Below are 19,834 nucleotides of genomic sequence, written 5' to 3'. Positions count from 1 at the left end.
TTACGCTTCATTTTAGAATTTAAGTGATGTGCCCCAGGTCAAATACCTACAAAGTGGGGAAAGAGTACGTCAAGCCTAGATTTCAAACCTCTTTCCATACAGCATCCACCATCCACAAAATAATGCAGGTTGTCAAAAAAACTAAGAATGAAGCAGTTAAAACAGTGTGAGATTATTCAACATCTTGTAATAAACTATAATGGAAAAGAATAGGAAAAAATGTATATATATAAATATGTATCTGTATAACTGAATCACTCTGCTGTACACTTGAAACTAACACAATATTGTAAAGCAACTATGCTTCAATTAAAAAAAAGAAAAAAAAACAATGCAAGATTATAAACTGCATAGCAAGTAGGAATGAAGTATCTACAATAAAACTGGTATCTTCTCTTTATGCTTTTTTAGCTTTAAAATGGTAAATGCACTGTGGTCTTATTTCCACTCTATCATGGGAGCCTGGCATTTCAGTCAATGAATGATATCCAAGGTGAATCTACCTTACAACAAATTATTTCCAATAAAGAAGAATTTATTACCTTACAATAAATTATTTCCAATAAAGTGAAGCTAGAGTGAGCTTCAACATAACTTGACACAGAGGAATATTTTGTAACTGTTTTCATTTTCTACGTACAAGGTCCCAATGTGGGAAACTGAAAATCTGTACGCCAGAATAAAATAAGACGCTGGTTATTTTGACTTCCCTCTGCTGGGCAGTAAACCTCTTGAACTTCTATTTTTGGAAATTGAGGTATCCCTTTAATTCTGTTACAGAACTGGTGACAGTGCTAAGACAGCAAAGGAAAATCAGCACAGGGCCTGTACCAGCACAGTCTCCGAGAACAGGAATAAAACAAAGCACAAGCAAGCAAAAGCATTTTGCAAGAGAATTTTGTGAAACTGGTGTCAGTGTTCACAACCCAACACAAAAAACACCATCCAACTGCAAGCCATCGGACTAAAGGCGGCTCCCGAAGCCAGATCAACATTGAGAAACTCCCAGAGCCAATATTTACAGCATGGTTAACGTTGTACTTGTAGAAAACAGAATAGCCCTTCTCTATGTCTGCCCTTCCAAGGATTCTACGCATAACCAGCAGTACTCTCTTCCACTTTATTTGGTGTATATAAAGATATGGTTCAGAAAGTGCAGGCCTTCTTCTGTTTAGATTGTCGGGTACAAAGACACTGTTGCTATACTCCTGAAGAAAGACCCTTCTTTTTTTAAAGACCCTTCTGATGATGATTTTTTTTCTACCAGCAGCTGAGACAATTGAGCCAACATTTACTTTTAATGAAAATCACCTCTTCTTCAACAATGGCCTCCATTTGGCTCAATTCATTTTCAAAGTTCTCTTTGATTCTAAGGCTGAAAACAGACAGAATGAATGTCCTTCTCCCCACATGAATTTGGTGTTAGGGATTTACTAGGATGCCCCCAAAGATAAAGAGCCATATTCTAAACTGGCAGTCTCAGTTACTGAAGGACACTTGTTAAATGGAAGAAGCCTAGTTCTATCCCACTTAGAAGCAAAACAACCAACACCTGCTTGGAGTCAACAGTGAGGACCCTGTTGCCACTTTCCTGTCCGAGGCCCAAATACCGCACTCGGATGAAGTCAGGTGTCAGTAATTATTGACATTCAGAAGAGCCTTTCAGAGGCTCTGGCAATCTGAATACACACATCATGCTTACCTCTACCTATCACTACTCTATGAGAAAGAAAATCTGTTCTAAGTGAGAGGACGAGAAGCAGGATGTACTAGAGTAAGTTTTAGATGTACCCAAAAGTTGCAAAAATGGTACACAAAGTTTCTGTATATCCCTCACTCAGTTCCCTCCTTGCTACCACCTTCTATCACTATGGTTCATCTGTCACAGCTAAGAAAGTATTGGTACATTACGTCAACTAAACTCCACATACTTTATTCAGATTTCACTAGTTTTTACCTAATGTCTTCTTTCTGTTTCAGGATCCCATCCAGGTACCATATTATATTAGTTGGCATGTCTCCTTTCTCCTTAGGCTCCTCTGGTCTGTGACTGTTTCTCACACTTCTTCCTTGTTTTTGGTGACCTTAACAATTTTGAGGAGTACTGGTCAGATATTTTGTAAAAAGTCCCTCAATTTGGGTTTGTCTGAATTTTTTGTTTGTTAGACTAGGATTATGAGTTTTGGGGAGGACAAGTGACATGCCATTTTCATCATATCACAACAAGGGTACATGCTATCACACGCTATCAACATGTCTTATCATTGTTGATATTAGGCTGGATCACATAACTGAGATGTAGTGTTTGCCAGATTTCTCCACCATAGAGTTACTCTCCTCTCCTGTCTCTTTCCATACCCTGTAGAAGCAAGTCACTGAATGCAGCCCACACTCCAGGAATGAGGGGAGGGAAGGTGAGCTTCACTTTCTGAAGGAGGCACTGGGGGAGGGGGGCGGGTAACTACATAGATTTGGAATTCTTCTGTGTCTCTTCTCCCCCATTTATTTATTTGTTCAATCATTTGTTTATTTACATCAGTATGGATATGTAGTGGGTTACAAGCCCACTGCAACATTCTGGAAAAGGCTTATTTGGACTAGTACTTCTTAACTTTAATGAGCATATGAGTTTAACTGGGATCTTGTGAAAATGCAGATTCTGATTCAGCAGGTCTAGGGTGGCCCAGGAGTGTGCATTTCAGACCAGGCCGAGGCAATGCTGATGCTGCTGGCCTGGCTCTACACTCTGAGTAACAAGGCTCTCGAGACTGTGCCTGGCCTCTTTTGGGAATGAGTGTTCACTCCGCTCCAAAGCAACCCATCCCAGCTCTGAAAAGCCAAGCAGGGAAGAAAAAAGGAAATGTTTTCAATCCTCAGATCTACGCACTTGAATACAAACTCCGAGGCAGACTTTCTCGTGTGGCTTTTGTTTCTGATTTGTTTTAAACTACATGGTAGACCTTTTTAGGCCACCACCACCACGCCCAACCCAACCTGTAACACAGACACAGCCTACCTCTACCTTCTCCGTATGAATTTAGAAATGACTAAACTCGTGATTGAGGTGGTGATATCGAAGATTTAACTTCTGGAATGGAGAGACAGATGGCAATTGGGTACCTCTACTTACTCTGTGCTTTCCTTCTGGAGGGAGAGAAAGTAAAACTTAGAGAAACAACAAAGAAGGAAAAGCTAGGACAAAGGAAGATTAACAAAGTAAATCATACATTTATCCAGAATAGGTGAAATCATGATCTTGAAGACACACTTGCAAAACAATATGGTTCTCCTTCTTTAATGAGGCTGTGAAGGTCCTGGGGAAGAGTAGGCTGCATGAGCAGAAGCCTCACCACTGCTTAGAGATTACAGGCTGAAGGGCACTGGTAATTGATCTTCTTCAGAAATCTACCACCTCGTTTTGACTTGGTGGGCATGGATTGTACTGCATCTCTAACTCACTATGAGAATATGGACTCAAATTTCCAACACCTTAATTCTAAATGCATATATACACACATGTAAGTATATGTTCAATCATAAAGTTTAATGTAAACTACTGCCCTATAACTCTGTGCTTAAACACTTGAAAAATCAAACCTAATGACTAAATTTTCTCTCAGACTGATCAATGAATACTGCTTCCAGTATAAAAAGAACAGTTTAATTGGACTAGTAAATGCCTCACATACTTGAAAAAATCAATTATAAAAGAGGAAACTGAAACTAAAATTGCATTTTAGAAACATGTTAGATATAAAAATTACTATATATCCTGTAATCCAAGAAGGAAAAGCATAATGTCTACATGCCATAAACTGACTTAAACTTACAAGTAAAACCTGTCTTACCATCTACATGAAATAAAGATAATTTTTAAAGGCTTAAATAATGAATAAGGGGGAAAAAATGTCAAACAGCACATTTAAGATGTTAATTATACTGATCTCTTTGAAGTTTAACAAAGGTGATGGAATTTTCTGGCACTTATAAACTCTTCAAAGTCACAATTAAAAAAACATATTAAGGGCTCCCCTGGTGATGCAGTGGTTGAGAGCCCGCCTGCCGATGCAGGGGATGCAGGTTCGTGCCCCGGTTCGGGAAGATCCCACATGCCGCGGAGCGGCTGGGCCCGTGAGCCATGGCTGCTGAGCCTGCGTGTCTGGAGCCTGTGCTCCGCAATGGGAGAGGCCACAACAGTGAAAGGCCCGTGTACCGCAAAAAACAAACAAACAAACAAAAAAAACCATATTAAATCCATTTGATATAAAAAAATAACTCCAAACAATTTCAGTCCCCTTTTCGGAAATACGATTCTTAGGAAGTTAATGAAAAACGTCCCCCTCACCAGAAAGTTCACTTTGCTGAGTTTAGAAAGGCATCCCCAAGCAGGAGAATGACCAAGATCCTAGTGAAAAGAGAGGTCTACCTATGCAATACGAATAAAACATCCAACACCTGTACATACCTAACAAATGCTCCAGAGTGCCATTAATTCAAGTATATAACACACATTCCCTTTATTAATAAGAAAAGAAAGTGGAGGATGAAGCAGGAAGGCAACAGTCTACCTTCATTTGGCAAAAAAAGTGAACATCTGGAATCTGGAGATTTAGCCTCGCTAGGAATCCCTGACAGCACGCCACACTCAAGAGTGATCATGAAACTCATCTGCACACAGAGGAGGTCACAACCAGTGAGGCTTTAGAATAGTTTCAAAAGAGCCCCTTCCTGCTCTAAAGAACATCCACCCCACCCCCCTGCCCTCTTATGGAGACAGAAGATCAGTAACCATTAGAGGGCTCTGTTTTTCCTAATTTTCACAGCTATCCCCAGAAAATTATTTGTTTCTCCTTTGACAGAGGAAGGAATGAAGGCTAAGAAATCTTAAGTGGGCAGTGGAGCTGGCATTTGAACCCAGACAGTCTTGCTCCAGAGCCTTCGTTCCGCTCTCAACTACTATTACATTAAGACAGAACTATTAATTGGGAGAAGCATCACAGATGATGCACAAGGGCAAAGATGAAATCTAATGATCTAAGAGGTTAAAGTAAAGGTTAAAGTATGAGATATGGGGTGGGAGGGGGGTTCCCCGGGTAGCCAGAAAGTCAGAATGGTCAGCACTGCTCTAGGAGCTAGATGCATACATAATTTTGTTGAATAAATGCATTATTATCTAAGGGTCTAATGGAACACAGTAATAAACAAGGCAAAGAAGAAAGGCATTTGTATGAACAACTGTACACCACCAAATTGGCCAACTCAGAAGAAATGGATAAATTCCTAGAAATAGGCATAAGAACCTACCAAGGCTGAATGAGAAAGAAACAGAAAATCTGAACAGACCACTAATTAATAAGGAGACTGAATAAGTAATAAAAAAAACCTCCCAACAAAGAAAATCATAGGACAGATGGATTCACTGGTGAATTCTACTTAAATCAATCCTTCTCAAACTCTTCCCAAAAAACTGAAGAGGAGGGAACACTCCCAAACTCATTTTACAAGACCAGCTTACCCTGATACCAAAGCCAGATAAGAATACTACAAGAAAAACTAAAACAAAAACAAAACTACAGGCCAATATCCCTGATCAATACAGATGCAAAAATACTCAACAAAATACTATTAAACCAAATTCTACAGCACATTAAAAAATCATATACCATAGGGACTTCCCTGGTGGTCCAGTGGCTAAGACTCCACGCTCCCAATGCAAGGGGCTTGGGTTTGATCCCTGGTCAGGGAACTAGATCCCACATGCTGCAACTAAGAGTTTGCATGCCACAACTAAAAGATCCTGCACGCCACATCTAAAGATCCCACGTGTCGCAACTAAAAGATCCCACATGCCGCAACTAAGGCCCAGCACAGCCAAATAAATAAATAAATATTTAAAAAAATCATACACCATAATCAAGTGGAATTCATCTCTGAGATGCAAGGATGGCTCAACTTATATAATATAATAAGTGTGATATATCATATTAACAAAATAGAAGATAAAATCATATGATCATCTTAATAAATATAGAAAATGCTTTGACAAAATTCAACATCCATTCACAATAAAAACTCTCAACGAAGTGGGTATAGAAGGTATGTACCTCAATACAATAAAGGCCATCTACAACAAGCCCACAGGTAACCTCATTCTCAATAATGAAAGGTTGAAAGCTTTTCCTCTAAGATCAGGGCCAAGACAAGGGTGCCTACTCTCACCACTCCTATTCAACATAGGATGCACTAGAGCAAAGATGAAACCTAATGATCTATATCTTGTACTAGTAGCCCTAGCCAGAGCAATCAGGCAAGAAAAGGAAATAAAAGGCATCTGAATTGGAAAAGAAGTAAAATTATCTGTTTGCAGATGACATGATCTTATATATAAAAAAAGAAAACCTGTTAGAACCAATTAAACTCAGTAAAGTTGCAAGATACAAAATCAACACACGAAAATTGGTTGTGCTTATCTGCTAACAATGAATTATCTGAAAAAGAAATAAAGAAACAATCCCATTTACAATAGCATTGAAAACAAAATACACAGGAATAAATTTAACCAAGGAAATGAAAGATCTATACACTGAAAACTCTAAGACATTGGTGAAAAAAAAATTAAAGAAGACACAAATAAATGGAAAGATATCCCGTGTTCATGGATTGGAAGAATTAATATTGTTAAAATGTCCATACTACCCAAAGCCATCTACAGATTCAATGCAATCCCTATCAAGATTTCAATGGCATATTTTGTTGTTGTTGCAGAAATCGAAAAAAAAACAAAAAAATAAAATTCATATGGAACCATAAAAGACCCTGAATAGTCAAAGTAATCCTGGGTGGGTGGGGAATCTGGAGGCATCACAATTCCCAACTTCAAACTATATTACAGAGCCAAAGTAATCAAAACAGTATGGTACTGGCATAAAAACAGACACATCAACCAATGAAACAAAATCCAGAGCCCAGATATAAACCTTTGCATATATGGTCAGTTAGTATTTGACAAGGGAACCAAGAACACTCAATGGAGAAAAGGTAGTCTATTCAACAAATGGTGGTAGGAAAACTAGATATTCACATGCAAAAGAATGAAACTGAACCCCTAATCTTACACCACTCACAAAAATTAGCTCAAAATGTATTAAAGACTTAAACCTAAGACCATAAAACTTCTAGAAGAAAATATAGGGAAAAAGTTCCTTGACAGTGGTCATAGCAATGATCTTAGGGATATGACACCAAAAGCACAAGCAATGGCAGCAAAAATAAACAAGTGGAACTTCATCAAATTAAAAAGCTTCGGGACTTCCCTGATTGTCCAGTGGTAAAGAATCCTCCTTCCAATGCAAGGGACGCGAGTTTGATCCCTGGTCAGGGAACTAAGATCCCACATGCCGCGGGGCAACTAAGCCCTCACGCCACAACTATTGAGCTTGCATGCCTCAATGAGAGAGGTTGCGTGCTGCAAACAACAGAGCCCATGCGCTCTGGAGCCCACGTACCACAACTAGAGAGAGAAAACCCACACGCCTCAACTAGAGAGAAGACTGAGCGCTGCAACGAAGAGACCGTACACCATAATGAAAAGACCCTGCATGCCTCAGCGAAGATCCCGTGTGCCGCAACTAAGACCTGATGCAGCCAGAAAAATAACAATAATAATAATAAAAAAGCTTCTGCACAGCAGAAGAAACAATCAACAAAATGAAAAGGCAGTCTAAGGAATGGGAGAAAATATTTGCAAACTGCATATCTGATAAGGGGTTAATTCCAAAATATGTAAGAAATTCACAATTCAGTAGCAAAAAAACAAATAATCCAATTTAAAAATGGGCAAAGGATCTGAATAGACATTTTTTCCAAAGAAGATATTCAAATGGCCAACAGGTACATGAAAAGGAGTTCAACATCAGGGAATGGTTATTATCAAAAAGATGAGATAACAAATGCTGGTGAGGATTTAGAGAAAAAGGAACACTTGTGCACTGCTGATGGGAATGTAAATTGGTGTAGCCACCATGGAAAACAGTATGGAGGTTCCTCAAGAAATTAAAAGCACAACTACAGCAATTTTACTTTTGGGTATATATGTGAAGGAAATGAAATCACTATCTCAAGGAGATATCTGCATCCCCACGTTCACTGTAGCTTTATGATACAATAGCCATGACCTGGAAACACTGAAGTGTCTATCAACGGACAAATGGATAAAGAAAATTTGAGATTCACACACACACACACACACACACACACACACACACACACACACACAATGTAATGCTTTTCAACCATAAGAAAGGAAGGAAATGCTACCATTGGCAAGGTCCACATGTATGGACCTTGAGGGCATTGTTCTAAATCAGACAAGTTAGAGAAAGACAATATTGTATGATCTCATTTATACCTGGAATCTAAAAAAAACCGAACTTGTACAAACAGCAGATTGGTGTTGTAGTGGCAGGGGTAGGCATGAGTGAAGGTGATCAAAGGATACAAACTTCCGGGACTTCCCTGGCGGCGCAGTGGTTAAGAATCCACCTGCCACAACTACTGAAGCCCGTGTGCCTAGAGCTCAAGCTCCGCAACAAGAGAAGCCACCATGATGAGAAGCCCACACACCTCAATGAAGAGTAGCCCCTGCTTGCCGCAACTAGAGAAAGCCTGCATGCAGCAACGAACATGCAATGCAGCCAAAAATAAATAAATAAATTTATTTTAAAAAAAGGATAGAAACTTCCAGTTATAACATAAATGAGGTCTGGAAATGTACTGCAGAACATGGTGACTATAGTTAACAATACAGTATTATATGTTTGAAAGTTGCTAAGAGAGTAGACCTAAAAAGTTCCCATCAAACATACACAAAACTGTAACTATGTCAGGTTATGGATATGTTAACTAACCGTAATGTGGTAATCATTTTGCAATATATGCATATATCAAACCATCACACTGTATATCTTAAACTTACACAATGTTATATGTCAATTATATCTTAATAAAGCTGAAAAAAATAAAGAAAGGCAAATGGACTATCTTTTCCTTCTTACCAATTCAGACAGGGAAAACGCTGCAGATGACCTTGGTGGAATCCATTATCCAAAGTAGTTTTGCAAAATCATAAGACACTTGGGGAAATGGATGTCAATGAATGTGCATTTCAATAGCAACAGGAATTAAACAGTGGTCTATCTGAACGGGTTTCTTAATGAAAACAGAGAAGAGACTACCACTGCCCATATGTTTGTTCTAAGGACAACATGAGCTTGGTTATGTATTCTTACTAATTCTTTATATTTTAATGTCAAAATCTATAACTAATTTAATTACTGATAATTAGGGTGACTGATAAATTAACTATGCAAAAGTCAGAAGATGAAAAAATTTATCAAAATATTCACAAGTGCAAATTTTTACCTTAATTATCAACCCTTCAAATCTCCTAGTGTGAAGAGAAGATATAGAAAATGCTTGTTATTGACAGTTACAACAGAAAATCAATTAAGATTTAATTTGCTTATTTTTTCAAATATATGCCTTTAACAAAACCAGAAAGACTCCATTTTAATATCTGTAGTTATCCTTCTAATCAGACTAAGAAAAGCACACATAAGAATTATATGACACTGTCTAAAAGAGGTGTTAAGGATGTGCTTTAAAAACTCTAATTTTTTTATATACTGAAACATTTTTGAGAGTCAAGTCACAAATTTACTACTGGCCTTCTAGACATTTACGTATCTGAGGCATACACAGCATCTGAAAGCCTTTTAACAAAAAAATTAATATAATTACTATCTTCACCATATATTTTTAGCAAGCTCATCTAGATTTTTAAAATTAATTAATTTTTATTTTATTTTACTTTTTATTTTTTTAATTTTTGGCTGCATTGGGTCTTCTTTGCTGCACGTGGGGTTTCTCTAGTTGTGGTGAGCGGGGGCTACTCTACCTTGCGATGCGCGGGCTTCTCACTGTGGTGGCTTCTCTTGTTGGGGAGCATGGGCTCTAGGCATGTGGACTTCAGTAGTTGTGGCACGTGGGCTCAGTAGTTGTGGCGCAGGGGCTTAGTTGCTTCACGGCATGTGGGATCTTCCCAAACCAGGGCTTGAACTCAACTGTGTCCCCTCCATTGGCAGGCGGGTTCTTAACCACTGCACCACCAGGGAAGTCCCACCCTCATCTAGATTTATCTTCCAGTTTCCTTTTTTGAGGTCTGAATTTGAGGATCTGGATAAAGCTTTATGTTTAACTCAAAATTAAAATTTTGATGTCCTGGGTTAAGTTTTTAGAGAACCTCTGTTCCCTAGGGAAGGCTTTCCACACAGCCTCTTGCCCCCTGCCCAAGAGAGACTCAATGAAATAGACAGCAAAGCACTTAAAGTAAAAGTGAGAAAATTCTAAGTTTGTGTTATTTTCCAAAGCACCCCTAGAATTTTATTGTGCTCCCTGAGTCTGGGGAGGGCAGGAATGAGTTTCAACCACACACTGTGCAAGTGGATCAGAGGCACGTCGAGACAGGGACATGAAGCAAACTATAAAGAGCTGGGATTTTGAAAGCAAGCTGGCTTAAATGTTCATAGCATCTTCCCAGCAGAGAGAAAGACAGAAGGGAGAGAAGGAGAGAAAGGGAAGAAAAGTGCTTCCTTTGAGATTTCTGGCCTGAGTTTTATATCCCCCTCCTAATCCTTTATTCCCATGCACAGCTCACTGTAGTTTGTTGAGCCACAATCTGTTCATGAGTCAGGAAAGGTTTGTGTCATGGCCGTCGGTATTTTAAAAGAGCTGCATCACCCCCTGCCCACACAGGATCATGGAGAGAATCCACAGGTACCATGGAACAAACGTTCTCAACCACGGATGACTGTGCCCCTTGAGGGACATGTGGAAATGTCTGGAGACATTTTTTGTTGTCACAAAAGGGAGGGTGGGTACTACAGGCATCTGTTGGGGAGATGTTACCAAATATATTACAATGCAAAGTACAGACCCCACAACAAAGAATTACCAGGCCCCAGAGGTCAACAGTGTTGAGGTTGAGAAACCCTGCCATGGAAGGACAGGGTGGAGGGGATGCAGATACACAGTACAGTTGACCCTTGAACAACATGGGTTGGAACTGTGTGGGCCCACTTGTATGCAGATTTTTTTCAATAAATATACAACAACACACATATAGAACATGGTGTGTAAGACTTGTACTGAAGTGGATAGCCTATCCTTACATAGGCATAAGGTGAGTGATATTTAATATTAAATTAATAGTGTGTTAGTTTTCTTACCGTTTTATAACTTTGCTTTCAAAGAATTACATTATCATACGATGGTATACCTTTCTCTCCAGTAATTGGAGAAACTGAATATCAGCCTATTATCACAGGTAAGTAGTTTTTAAAAATGTAACAATGTTTCTGATACTGTATTATGAATATGTCTTTAATACTGTAGGTCATAAAGTTTTTATAACAATTCATTCATAGTGTATAGGCTAGGCTACCATAAAGCAATCATATTGCTGCTTCTTTGTTATCAATGCATGAATCATTATACCTGTAAATAAATATTTCTTTTTCACACTGTCTTTTCATTTTTAATGTCTAGTGTTAGTAATATATATAACATCTACAGTGTTTCATATCATAGAAGACAATATTGATGTAGGTACTGACAGAAGATTCATTTGTAAACAGATTAAACTTAATGGTGTTGATAAATACAGTACAGTAATTGTAAATGCATTTTCTCTTCCTTATGATTTCTTAATAATTTTTTCTTTTTTCTAGATTACTCAAGAATAAAGTATATAATACATCTATAAAATATGTGCTACTTGACTGTCCATGTTATCATTAAGGCTTCCAGTCAACAGCAGGCTATTAAGTAGTTAAGTGGTGGCAAGTCAAAAGTTATGTGTGGATTTCCCACTGCACAGCTGTCGGCACCCCAACCCTGCAGTTGTTCAAGAGTCAACTGTACAGAGAAATATAAGAATGTCATGAACAATAACATGGTTTAAAATAGAAAGGCTTTTATTTATTTCCTTTAGGCCCGGGACTGATTTTCCTTCAGGCTTCTAAGGTGGCTGTCATATTGTCTGGCTATTCGCAACCACAGTGCTTTTGAACAGCCAACTGAGTCCTTAGTAACTGAAATACACATGGTGCTCTAAATGAAACCCAGGGCTATGCAACAAGTACATGTGCTCTGCTAGCTCAAAAATGCTTCCCTCAAGGAAACAATGAGGTGCTCCTTTTGCCTATTAGATTGGCAGAGCCAAAAACAAACGACAAATAATACTGTTTTCATGGGATGGAGGCCCATCAAACGAATGGCATCACATGATGGGACCACACACCATCAGATATTTTATAGGAATTCTGGGAAACTACAGAAGCTTGCTAGTGTGCCCACAGCACAACGTTTTGTTTTGTTGTATTTTTAAGAACATTCAGAATTATCTTCTGTCATACAAAGTCTCAAACAATAAGGCTGGGAGGGGATGGAAAGTGTTTTCCAAGATGAAAAGTGAACTCGGAAAAGTGCTAGATTAATCTATGTAGGAGGATCCTGTATTTCCCTTTCACTTTATGAACTTCAAATTTTCCCCTTCGAATGGTAAAGGACTCCTTTGTTTGGGACAGTGTGACAGTGTTTCTTTCCTGATTCATCGGGTTTCTGATGGGGTATGGGGGAGGGGGTGTAATGCAAAACAAAACAGGTGCAAGGAATAACAACCTGATAGGCAGGAACTCAACCCTTAAAAATCAGAACTAATCTCAGTTCTTATAATCTTCAATATGACCTACTGGAAGGTAGAGAACACTGACTGATCAGAGGAACGTCTTTGTGCAGCATGCTAACACATAAAGTAAAAACTGCCGAAAATCAACTTATTTCTCTCTTACACACACACTCGCGTATCAGGAGAGATTCTTACATTACTATTTCAACACACAACATTAATTTTTCTAAAGCACAGCTTTCTGTAGCTCAAAATCCTTCACTCACCATCTGCATCAGTGGTGCTCACGTTTTTGGATCATAAACCCCTATGAGGGTGGTGGTGATGGTGGCAGCAGCAGCAACACCAAGCAGTAACAACAGCAACTAACGTGCACTGAACACTTACTATATGCCAGAGTCATAATTTATTTATTTTATTTTCAGCTGTGTTGGGTCTTTGTTGCTGCTCACGGGCTTTCTCTAGTTGCCGCGAGCAGGGGCTACTCTTTGCTGCGGTGCGCGGGCTTCTCATTGTGGTGGCTTCTCTTGTGGTGGAGCTCAGGCTCTAGGGTGCGCGGGCTTCAGTAGTCGTGGCTTGCAGGCTCTGGAGCGCAGGCTCAGTACTTGTGGTGCGTGGGCTTAGGTGCTCAGCGCCATGTGGGATCTTCCCGGGCCAGGGATCGAACCCGTGTCCCCTGCATTGGCAGGCGGGCTCCCAGCCACTATGCCACCAGGGAAATCCCTATACGTATATTCTTTTATACCATTACTTCTCCTACTCTAATTCCAAATAGTAACAAAAGCCTGGGGATACATCCACTGACAAATCTCTGAACTCTACACACCCCTGGCCAATACTATGAGTTCAGAGCCTCACAAAACAGCAGTAGGACACTGGTGGGTGATGGTGAAAGTGCACTACAGTCAATGCTCTGAACCTGGCAGCTAAAAGCTGTCTCCCACACCCAGCACAAGCTCCCTAAGTAACACACACCAAATAAAAGCCTTTCGATATTTATAAGGAAGGGATTAATTCATCTTCAAGAGAAGCACTTTAATTAAAAATGACTTTTCTGGGCTTATATCCAGATAGAAATATATTGCCAGATAGAAATATATTGCCAAAAGGTAAGATTTAACAAGGTCTACTTTTCTCTTTATTTTTTTATTTAAGGGCCCAGTGCTTCCCAATCCTTTTCATGTCAAGGAACACACAGAATATAATCCTCCTTTGGCACTCTGGGATAAAGAGATGCTGCAGGTGATTGCCTGGAGCCTCCAGCCCCTTAAGGCCCCACCCAGACTCCCTGAGAGCTGAAGGATTCAATAAATACTTGACACATCTACAGCCATGCCATTGGAGAAACTCTGCCTTAGCCCTTCTTGGACTGGGGATCCTTCTAACAACTTAGATTTTTCTCCTTTAACAGGAACACAGTCCTCAGAAAGAACCAGTAAATCTGGCCACTAGTGACAAGAGTGAGCCTTTCTTTATGACTCATTCCAGAAAAAAAGCACACTGACCAGCCATCCATTTACAATTTACAACATCAGCATAATTTCATGCTTTTGTTTTTTATTTTCCATTCTGAAATTGTATTTTCTGTATAGAAAATAAACAACAGAGATAGGCCAAGCTTAGGTCGCCAAATGGAATCTGTCAAGGAATGTTCCATTTCTGGACAGCTTGAGCAAATTTTTACTTTGTTTCACAATTCTATACTTTTAAGAAATATGAAAAAGATACTAAAATTCTTCAAGCATAAGGTGCTGTTTTATATGGTCACAGTTTAAAAAGATGGAATTGATCATTCTTTTAAATTATACTTACTCACAGGTTTTGGTGCAACAATATTAGTAAAAAATATTTTTTCTGAAAACATTCTTTTCCTTATTTAGAAAACTCCAATAGAATTTATACTTAAGGCTCCCTCCTTCACTCATTTTCTATTTGTTTCCACTGCTTCTCTCTACAGCAGACAGTAAAGGGTGGTTGGTCTTAGTCCTGTTTCCTGAACAGTGATTCCTTCAGACAACTAGCTGGCCAAACTGGCCTATCTTTATTTCTTTCCTGGTGTTCTGCTTTTCTTTTCCACAAAGTTAATACCAAGATCTACCTCTATGTTTGTCTACATGCTGTCCCTCCCAGCCCAGCACCCCTATATCCATCCTCATAAAGACCCTAACTCAAGCCCTAACACAGAGCATATCAGGATGTTACAGACTAAAGCAGAAAGGGCCTTAGCTTCAGTCTCCGTTTATGACTGATGCGTTCATCTTTTGCCTTGTCTTCCTTTCTGTTATTCATATGCTCCCTGGTCCCCAAGGGTTTAAGCGGCTCACTTGGCTTCTAACCCACAGCTCCCCCATACTGGGAGGTAAAAGTCTTAAAGGCAAACTCATGTTTTCACTGAGCCTAGAACAAGGTAGGTATTCCACAGTGTGAACTGAATTCAATCTTGACCACTTTTTCATGGTCCCAGCAGCTCCCAGGCCTAGGACCTAAGATTCCTATGGTTGCCCATGTTTGATAGGTTTTGTCACACCCTTAAGGATGACAGAAGGTGTGGCAACTGTGAACTTGGTTATGACCTAGGTCCCCAGAGAGGATTCCATATTTCCAGGTTAGGAGTATTAAATGGGAGACCAAAGAGAAAAGATGAGAAAGAGACAAGCAGAGGGAGGGAAGGTACAATTAGTACTTTTTTTTTGCGGTACGCGAGCCTCTCACTGCTTTGGCCTCTCCCGTTGCAGAGCACAGGCTCCGGACGCGCAGGCTCAGCGGCCATGGCTCATGGGCCCAGCCGCTCCATGTCATATGGGATCCTCCCAGACCGGGGTACGAACCCGTGTCCCCTGCATCGGCAGGCGGATTCTCAACCACTAGCGCCACCAGGGAAGCCCTACAATAAGTACTTTTAAAGGTCTTTTACCAGTTGTAGCTTTGCAGGGTTTCACCGGCTTCCTCTGTCTCTCTTTATAATATGGATGAACTTCTTTGTTTCTGATGTTGTAGTATCATATCAAATTAGATTTAGGGAGACTGAGTGACAAGGGATTAAAAACAAAGATGGGCCTTCCCTGGTGGCGCAGTGGTTGAGAGTCCGCCTGCCTATGCAGGGGATGCGTGTTCGTGCCCCGGGCCGGGAAGATCCCACATGCCGCGGAGCGGCTGGGCCCGTGAGCCATGGCCACTGGGTCTGTGCGTCCGGAGCCTGTGCTCTGCAACGGGAGAGGCCACAACAGTGAGAGGCCCGCGTACCACAAAAAAAAATAAATAAATTAAAAATAAAAACAAAGATGGATTCTTGATTTGGTTTCCCTCGGCATAAAAAGTTGTTATTCACATAAACTATTAGGGAGGCAGCACGTTCTAAAGAGAAAAGGAGTGCAGGCTTTAATGTCTTCTCTCTACCCCTGACTACCTCTGTGACTTTACTCAAGTCACTCTGCCAGGCTCACCTCAATTTCCTCATCAGAAACACAGAGAGAATGTGGTGTGTGTGTGTGTGTGTGTGTGTGTGTGTGTGTGTGAGTGAAAGAGAGAGAGAGAGAGAGAGAGAGAGAGAGAGAGAGAGAGAGAATAATGCCTATCTTGCTGGGTTGCTGGGAGGATTAATGAAATCACATGTGCAATTCATGTGGAATACAAAAGGTGCTCAAAATGTTCATTTTACTTATCTCATGGCAAACTTTCTAAGTGCGTGGGCCTAGGCTATCTGAAGCCCATCCCTGGCTAATATTTCACGTCAACCCAAGGACGGATGCAGCAATGCTACTCCACTCCACAGCCAGAAAAGTGGAATCTTTTTTTTTTTAAAGTGGAATCTTTTTAACCCAGAATTCTCAAAGTGCAGAAATCAAGGCTCCAAATTTGGGGGGCCGGAATAAAAGAATTAAACAAAGTGTTCAACAGATTCTGTAGGTAAAAAATGGAGAAAATTTAATACCAGGAAAGGGATGTGTAGAACTGTGGTGATTATTTGGATTAACTGAAGAAAAAAAGAATACTTTTGTCTAGAATGTAGAGATAAATGAAAAAGTGCTTTTTCTGCTTTAATAGCAGCTAACTTTCCTCAACTGCCCACTTCATCTTACCCAAATAAAAGGACTTAATTAAAGAAATAGCAGGGATCAGCTTTTATACGTCTGTACAATAGGAAAAATAACCAAATTGGGCAGGAAATGAAAAAACTCAGAATTCAAACTTTCACTTCAAATGGTATATATTTTCTTAGGAAACACCAAAAGATGAGTTAAGTACCCAAGAATCAAAATAAATCTTTCCTCATGATTGTTGGCCAAACTCTTCCTCAATACAAGATTTTTGAACTCTAACTCGATTTCTTGGGAGTGATAAGTAACCTTGTAATAACATCAAGTCCCCAACATGAAGAATTTTGGCAACAAAAACAGACGTTTAATTCTACTTAAAAGACAGGGAAGCCCTGCCAGTACTGCTCCCAAATGAGGTACCGTCCATGTCTCTTATCTAGCCTTTACTGAGATTTAATGTCATTTACCGCTGGCTCTCGTGAACCTGCAGGATAATCTCACCTTTTCTGATGTGCATTACTTCCATCCATTTCAACATGGCAATTATGAGCCTCTGGTTTTTAAGATGATTAAGAAACAAATCCCACATGTTCTTTCCTTTTTTGCATGTCCTATAATTTGAGTCTTTCTTTCATAGTCCCCGAAAATTCAGAGGTCAGCACATTTCTCGTTTTCAAGGTATAGTATGTATAGTACTACAGAAATACTCCAAGGTTTGATATATTTATGTAAACATTTTTCAAAGAAGTCAAAATGTATAATTCAAGAAAATGTTCTGTGAAAGAATTTGTTTTCTGATTACAAAATGATTTCCTGCTTCTGAAAAAAATAACAACTTTCTATTTACTTAGCTGGCTCTGAAAGTCCCATGGAGATTACTATTCCTTTCAACCCCTAACATCTCTCTTCCAGGTGCAGGTCTTTTACTGATTTCAAAGGTAGCTTTATGCGGAAAAGGAATCTATAAGCTACAGAAGGAAAAGAGAAAAAGAGCCCTCCCTGTCTTAACCCCTTAAGCTTTCCCCACAAAGAACAACAGGGTGAAACAGAACTATTACAACACAGATGAGACACCCGAATAGACATGACAAAAAGATTTCCACAGGCCTTTGACTTCCTTTTTTCAACCAGGGTATAAGCCAATCTTGGTAAAGACAGGAATCTGTTTGACAAACACAAACACAATACCCAGCACCCAACACCCATATGGTTGTTGTTTTTTCCAACAAGCCCTTCATCTCCCCAACACTCAGGAACAAGAGGAATAGTCACAACCACCCCAGAGTTAGAGGGTTTTTACCTTCCCACAGTGTTTCACATATTATGTAGCAGAAGAAGTAACTTTGAGAATATCAAAGGCAGCCCTGGGAGCAAAAGACCGTATTTTGTTGCTGGGCAGACTGGTGAAACACAAGCCAGACCTTTTAGTGGTGTGTACGGGGAATGAGTCTGGGAGGCCCATTTGTACAATTGGTGAAAGAGCCAAAGAAACAATTCCAACCTCACTACTTCTAAGTTTGGCCAAGAGTGGATCTTCAATAAAGAAAATCTGATGGCTGATGCCGCCCGACAATTCGAGCCTTCCTTCTAACTCAGCTGCATCCCCTATGAATCTCTGAAAAGCCTGTTCTGCATTACTCATTACTGCAGGCCCTTTCCCTTCAAAGAAACAGTGGAGTCTGACACAACTGTATGGGCCTCAGGGTCCCATCTTTATAACTAAGATAACAACCCCAGCCCCTCTCTTCATCACAGGGATATAGTGAGAACCAAGGGAGATGAGTGCTTAAGAGTTTGTATTAAAGAAACCACCAATGATCCATAATGCATACAACGGAGACCAGAGCATCTGGTCTGGGACCCTTGGGAGTTGCACAATCTTTTCAGGAGATCTGCAAGATTAAACTATTTTCAAAATGACACTAGACATTACTTTCCTCTTTTATTCTCGGTCTCTCACAAGTATACAGTGGAGTTTGCCAGAGGCTACAAGGTGTGTGATGATGTCACCTCTCTAATGACTAATGGAATGTGTGCTTGTGAGTTCTTGTGTTTTATTTTCTGTTTTAGTTTCTAATTAAATATTGATAGACAAAAGCCACTAGGGATCCTCAAAAACCTTTAAGAGGGTAAAGAGGTCCTGAGACCAGTTTGAGACCTGCCACCCTAGAACTTTAGTCCCACCCAACCCTGCAGTTTCCAGATGGGCTGACTCACACCCAGTCTGAGCCTTTCTATATGCTGTTCCCTCTGCAGGTGGAACTCTTTCTCTCCCTTCCCTTGGCTAACTTCTGCTCTCTTCTTAGATGTCACTTTCTCTGGGAAGCTTTCCCTGACTGCTCCAGGACCAGTCAGGTGACCCTGCTATGCTCCCCTAGCACTTGGCATACTACATTGTAATTGCCCATTTTCTGGCCTTTTTTTTTGTCCTCGACTTCTTCAACGCAAGAACTGACTTGGTCACTATTTTGATTGTGACACAGTAGTATATAGGAACCATTCAACAAATACTTGTTAAATATATAAAACAACCAAGGAAGGAAGGCAAAAAGTAGGTCTATCTTACATTCTCACCTAGATGGAATTAGTTACAAAAATATCAGTTTTCATTATAGCACAGACTTATGAAAACTAATAATAACAATAACAACTATCTATATATCTTGCTATGTACCAAGTACTATTCTAAGCACTTCATATGCATTAATTCATTTAGTCTTCACAAAATGCCTAAGAGGTATACACTACTATTATCCTTGGTTCAAAAATGAAGACACAGATGCACAGGTAGTGAGTGATGAATCTGAAATTGACACCTAGACTAGTCTGGATCCAGAATCACGGGCCTTAACCACTCTACACACTGCCTTTGATGTCAGCAGTGTGGACTTCAAGCTTAGGACATATATTTGGATCTCAAGGCCATCTCTCTAATCTGCTCATAAATCAGAAACATGACCTGATGTTTAAATCCCACCCCAGCCCTGCCCCACTGTGAGTGACTAGAGCAGCCACATGAACAGCAGACCTCACCAGCACCAAGTTTATAGCT

The 19,834-nt window shown here is 39.9% G+C and overlaps 1 protein-coding gene across 3 annotated transcripts in view; it reads right to left on the bottom strand.

The window, feature by feature from the left end:
* The window catches only part of THADA (THADA armadillo repeat containing), a 312,182-nt gene that overhangs the window by 124,269 nt on the left and 168,079 nt on the right, over window positions 1-19,834 (bottom strand). The window lies entirely within an intron of this gene.

The sequence above is a fragment of the Stenella coeruleoalba genome (genome assembly GCF_951394435.1).
Source record: "Stenella coeruleoalba genome assembly, chromosome: 13".
Taxonomy (NCBI): domain Eukaryota; kingdom Metazoa; phylum Chordata; class Mammalia; order Artiodactyla; family Delphinidae; genus Stenella; species Stenella coeruleoalba.
This window is presented reverse-complemented; position numbering and strand designations above follow the sequence as displayed.